Source organism: Tigriopus californicus, chromosome 5, assembly GCF_007210705.1.
Source record: "Tigriopus californicus strain San Diego chromosome 5, Tcal_SD_v2.1, whole genome shotgun sequence".
NCBI lineage: Eukaryota > Metazoa > Arthropoda > Copepoda > Harpacticoida > Harpacticidae > Tigriopus > Tigriopus californicus.
Window position 1 is genome coordinate 13,898,364 of NC_081444.1, and position 6,459 is coordinate 13,904,822.

General features: G+C 40.5%; 1 protein-coding gene across 1 annotated transcript in view; it reads right to left on the minus strand.

Annotated features, from left to right (window-relative positions):
- The window catches only part of LOC131880050 (calmodulin-A-like), a 30,022-nt gene that overhangs the window by 3,895 nt on the left and 19,668 nt on the right, over positions 1-6,459 (minus strand). The gene's annotated exons all lie outside the window — the stretch shown is intronic.

The following is a 6,459-nucleotide window of genomic DNA, read 5'->3' on the forward strand; positions in this document are numbered from 1 at the left end:
ATGTCTGTGGATGAGCTGAATGGGGGCTAAATTCCGTTCCTTGCGTCAAGGTTCCACAGGGAAAGACAAAGGATATCAAAAGCATGAAGACAAACGTCAAGGGATGAGGACAAGGGACAGAGGACATTTTTAAGTGGTCTCATAAAAGAGACAAAATCCTCCTTCCATCTGCTCCTCGTGTGGGACTTTGGTACAACGCTGAGGGATGGGGCTCAGGAGCACAAGCGGCCCAAACTGCCCAGCAGTCAGGCATTAAAAGGTCCAGTTTCATGTGTCATAAGCGAGTGGTAGAATTTGGAAATGGCACGCAACTCTCACCCTCGATGATTGTTGTCAGGCCTGGTATAGGTATAGTAGGGAAAGGGATTTTGCCTCGGGGCAGCTCGAGAAACCTGTTCCAACTTTACGAGCACTCATTCGAGTGGAACAAAGAAGGGAAAAGGGGGCAGTTTGGACGAACAGAGGAACACACTCTTAAGGCAAGGACAAGAGGAGGATCTCGGCGCAAAATGTTAAGGAGGATCAGTCGAAATCCAATCAGCTCTCCAATTTGATCGACGCCATTTCGTCGTCCCGTGGTTTCTTTTAGCCCGAAGTCCGAGCTACTTTCCTACTTTCTAACTAACCAACTCACTAAGTTGAATCTCGATCTAAATTGCGAATTAAACTAACCGAGCAGAAATTGGCCGAGCTTGGGAAAGTTTAGTGGTCCATATTCTAGTCCATTCTCGTTGCATATTTGTGAGTAAGCTTCTGGCGGAGTAAATGGAATATGGTAGAAAAGCTCAAATTTCACGAAACGGGGACAGAGTCGTGATTAAAAAGCGATGTGAGTGTATTTAAATGCATTAGTTTTGGTGATTTACAGTGGTGTTGGAAAAAGGTGATTTTCATCCGCGTAAAGTTTTTTTAAGTTGATTTTAAACACTTAAGTATGTGTTCCACAATATTCAATGGTTTTTTTTGTTGCAATATCACTATTGGGTTTTCCTATTCCAAAGACAATGTAGAGAAGTAAGAAGCCCTCTGTCTATAAGATTAATAACAAAACGTGCCAAAACACTGTGTTTGACAATTATTTATTCTAGTGATGCTCCTTTCCTCTGGTTTTGCTAGATATGGTAGAAATTCGATATACAACACATTTATGTATTCACCGCTAGAAATGGGCACGGAGTTCTTGATGGAATTCAGGGTCGAGACCTGTTGGCCGTTCCTCGCTTTCCATTTCCTTTTCTTACCTTTATCTAACATACGAAAGTCCGCTGATGACATCATCAATTCTATCGCAACCAGTTTTCTAGTGAAGGCATCAATGCGAATGCACTCGAATAGGGGATTTGATTGCAAAATTTACATAGTTTTAAAGGAGCGAATGAGGTGTGTTTGAAAAGATAACTAAGCATGGTACAGATTGTGAGCTTTACAAAATAGCAAAACAGGACTCTTTTGCCTTTTGATAACAACTTAAACTTATTGACGAGTTACTTTTTGTTCCACGTGGCCTTAAGGCACATTACTCAATGGGCCCATTGATTGAATGCAATAACTTTTCATGGGAATAAATATCCGTCATTAGACTTTTAGAGAAATGTGCTAAAAATGTATGTCCATCAATGTGATTTGTTTTATCAACTTTGCATTCTTATAAAGCACCTAATGATAATGAACAAACAATCATTGTAAAGTACGTCGAATGCCATCTCCTCAAACCTCATAAGGCAAAATATCTAGTCAGGGCATCAAGCAAATAAGTATGCTTATTGCGACAATTTTGCATGCCATTAGGACACAACTATTTTTGAAACTGATGTTATTCATATATTTTTCCTCTAGTATCTCTGAATTGGAGCTAGAATCAATTAGGATCAAACTAATAAAACCTAATATATTGATTGACCGTAGCCCAAATGTTCCATTTTTTTGAAAATTTGGCTAGACCTCAAAAATATGAATCAACAATATAAGATGGGTACATTTTCTTAATGGTGAAAGCCCAATGAAAATAGGGTTGCTTATTCCCATTTGGGATATTCAACCGTTTTCTAAATTGTTCTGAGGGCATATTAGTACAGAGGTGGATAAAAGCAATACATAGAGGAACTTGAAGTGATTTTTGTCAGGGTGACTTAATATGAACTGAACAACAACAGATTCAAGATGTGGGGCTTGAAATGCCTCACCCTGAAATTTGCCATATTTTGCTTAAAGTTTAGTGTTACTCATTTGGATTCCACCACTGGCTATTAAGGAATCACATGATGTCAACAATCTTTTGATCTAAAGGCAAAAATACAGATCTACATTAGATCCAAGCCTCTTGCCTTCACTTGTTAAAAAGTCAAAAGTCACGACTTGTGAAACATTTAACATAACACTTTCGGTAGTTAAAGTGCATTCATTAAACCTTCAAACATTCCTTTTGGTTTCAAAACTACAGAACACCTTATGTGCAATTTTTTTAACGTAGAATGAAAGAAATGGTTCATTCTTGTTCAGAAAAAAATCGGCATTTGATGGCCTCTATATTTTATCTTTGGGCAAAAAATTGAACCAAGCATTGTCAAAGGAAACTCTCTTTCCAAAATACAGTGGGAAAGACCCTTCCAATTTTGTTTCTTCAAATTTTAATCATCAGGTCTTGTTTCCGTTAAGAGCTAATGCGCTGAATAAGACGCTGATTAAATTTAATGACTCCTCAGTTCTGAAAACAATGAAAATCAAGATAAAGTCTGACATTAAGAGGGGGAAAATATAAAAAGCTCCAACATAGCACTGCATAGGGGGAAAAAGATTCTGAAAGGCTCGAGTCATTCCCCGTGACTTGTTTGTTCACTGAAATGACTTGCCAGTCTTATAGCTTTGTTTCAACATTAAAAGATACCTTCATAGAATAAGCCCAAGAATACAAATGATTCCAGATTTTACCGGCTAACTTGAAAGTACATTTTACCGACGCCAAAGATAAAATTTTTGGAATTGCATTAGCCACCTCGGTACTAAATATTACAGAAATTCATAGAATACGTAGGCTTTTGCTTCAGTCAAAAAATTCGCGAGTTTTTGCTCAAATTGACTTCCTATTATATCCGAGTCTTTATTTGATCCAGGTAAATTTTCTCGGACTCTTTTATTGCCCTACTGGAATATGGCCACCAATCAATTGAAAAGAACAACCATTTTCGAGACAACATTGCTTAGCTGTAATGCCCCATGATGCTTGAAATTTACTGTTGGTACTAAAGGCTAAAGAAAACGGAAGACCTTTGACATTTTTTTGCATCCGGAAATCAGCGCCCGGTTCGTCTTGGCCAAGACGACTGATTGGCCTACGCCTATGGAAGTCTGAATTTGGTTCCAAGCTGTGCATGGAACGTGCCCAGAATATGCAAAGGGATGAAGGGCTCCCAATTGTGCGGCCCTCAGGCTTAATTCAGGTTAAGAATCGGCATCAAACGAGAGGACCTGGCCAATAAGAATAATTTGAGGCTTACAATATCGGCAAATCCCCTCGTGACCTCAAGCCATCTCGATTTCCGGGGCCATCATTGTGCGGGGCTTGGCATTGGTTTTTCGGCCGTTGATCCACGCTTGGACTTGATGGGAGAAACCCCAGAATCCAGTAGATTGCTCCATCAAATATATGATTTATGCTCCTACTAGTAAGGAATAGCCGACAAAGGGACGAGGGAATATGACCAAATAAAGGCCCAGCTGAGCTGGCTCTCCTGAGGCCAAAGTGGTCCCTTGGAGCATTACCAGAAGTTTCGACAAATTTATGAGCACAAGGAACTACTGTTTGCTTCCCGCTCTTCGCTAGTATAACAACATCAACGAAAAAAACATCAGCCACTTCTCCTGGATTACAATGGAACAAGAGACCATGCATGCCACAACACATTAGGCCGAGGCATCTTCCTTCCTTTTCAAAACAAGCCGAGGCACACTATATATCTCGCCAGAAACTTGGCCCAATCGTATTACTATTAGTTCGAGAACAGGCGGCACCATTTGAGAACCAGATATTTGTCGACGAGACCAAGGGCACCAAGGGCACCGAGAACCTCACTAGCAACAGCAGCAGGGACACATGAAGGAAAGTTTTGGGAAACAGAAGAGCCTTTTAAGGAAAAAGTTTGTCTTCCCACCAGGTGACATGACTAATGCAGCCATATTTTGAAGGAGAAAGAGAAAAAAAAAGCAAAAAAAAACCTTACCAACATTACCGAGTCCCATGTCATGTGTGTTTGTTCCATTCTTAAGGGAGTGTACGCCCTACTTTCGTCCGGGGACAAGCTAGTCGTACTTGAAGATTTTTACCATACCTTCCTGTCTGTAAGAATATAGATTCTAGGAGACTTGTCAAAACTTGATTGATTTCTAGATCGATGAATGTGCCGATTACCTTGATCTTTATACGGTAGGGATTTGTCTGGTGAGTGGTTCTTGCAAGCATATACTAAGATTAATTCGAGATTGACCATCCCAAAATGTTCAAAAATCATAGCGAGAAAGTTTCATACTGTGAGTTCGGGGAAGTTAATTACCACACTTATCAATGCCTTGGTTTTCCCACGTGGCATTTTTATGTGTCTGATATCACAACGGTTCTCCGTCTGTCAGTAAAAACTGAAAGCAGAAAAATGTACCATAAGCGTACTTCGGTGAGTACGAGTGGCGGCTTTACACTACAATGAAAAACCAGGATTGAATTCGGTTTGAGTATGGAAGTAGGACTAGTGCTGGGGTGAGTCCATTCTCGAGTCCGAGTTCTTTCTAAAAGACTCAAGCCCCGATTTGTGAAAAAGGTATCTTATTCTTTGCTTTAAATTTCGCAATATGATCATGTCTTTTTGTTCGACTTGAGTACACTGAAGGACTCGAACCCTCTGCTAGTCCCATTTCAATCCTCAAACCGGATTCAATCCTGGTTTCCCATCGTAGTGTAAAGCCGCACTTAGATTTATGAAGCGGGATAAACACTCGGATGATAGCTAAATGCACCCATCTTGCCTTGTCTTGATGGACATGTCAGACTTTCTCATGTATGTACTGATGAAATAAAAGGGGTCAAAATCAGCTCAAAGTGAACACCAAATGCTAGAACATAATTTATACATGGCTAGACCAATATGGCAACCCTGACTGTTGACTAAAATTTTCAGCGCCTTTCCCAATTCACAGAAATCTGTCGAATATGCAACCGAGAAGAACAATTCAACATAAAACGATTTTTTAAAGGCTTGACAGACTAACAGTAAATGTCCACCTCTTATTTAGGAGATGTAACAAAAAGTGAACATGTTCCCGTTCTTCGCGAGATCCTTTTTCATACAGTATTGGTTTCTGACAATATCTTGGCCCATTCTTGTCGACATACTTTCAATCTTTTTTCACTTTGTTGAAAAGCACTTTCTTTTAGGCTGGGACAAGGACCAAATAGCCCCACAGGGTTCGATCACTTCCTGAAGTTATGGAGACTCCATTCCACTTTTTCAAAAAAAGGAAAGACATGATGTGAAGAGCAAATGGGAATCCGTTTGTGATTTATCAACAACATTTGGAGCACCCAGACATGAAAATACATTAGTCTACCCCTACTTCTTCCTAGTGCATTTGTAACACCATGCGGCTTTCCGTTATACTTAAATGGTTACCCTTTCAAGGGAAAGATTTGCTTTCAGTGCAAGTTGGTCCATAACGTGCCTTCGATGAAGTAAATCGGTGAGATTTCGTTTTCCTTGTGTTCCTTAATGGTCCAGACTCTTCTCCCTTGATCTCTTTGGCTCAACTAAATGCATTTTCCAATAGCCATTAAGATCTCGAATGCTCGAGTTTCGCATTCATGCCCTCTTGACACGCCTACAATTTCAGCTAAATCCGCTACAACCAACCGTCTTCCCCTGGCCTTTAGTACCGTGTAATGACGGCTACTCGTTCACTTGGGATTCTGCAACTCGTGTCTGGCTTCTATCGGCATCTTTCACATTCGAGCCAGACGCTTTTTTGCCAACCCTTTCTTGCTTTTGAGAAGAGGAAACTTGAATGATTTGTGGTTACTTTACAAATGTCGATTTGCAGATGCAACCTTCAAATTCTTCATGTTTCTCGTCGTATTGTTTGGTTACAAGCAATATGTGGGACCAAGGGTTTTGTTGTTATGCAGGACGCATCAATGTCGACGAGACACTCAAAATCTTTTAATGAAGATGAACAATCCCTCTTTAGGCCACCGAGTTGATCCTCAAAAGTAGAGTACTACTTTCAGGCCTTGAAAGATACGTGGGTTAGTGAAGGCCGTTGGAAGAAGGATGGGGACGTTCCAGAGTCAGCACAACAAGGAAAAAGGAACCCGACCAAAGAGAGACCAGAGTCGGTTTGTCCATTCCTCCGGCCGAGTGTTTGCGTGTGCGTTTTGTATGAAACATGAAACCAATTCATTTATTCCTTCCTCGAGCC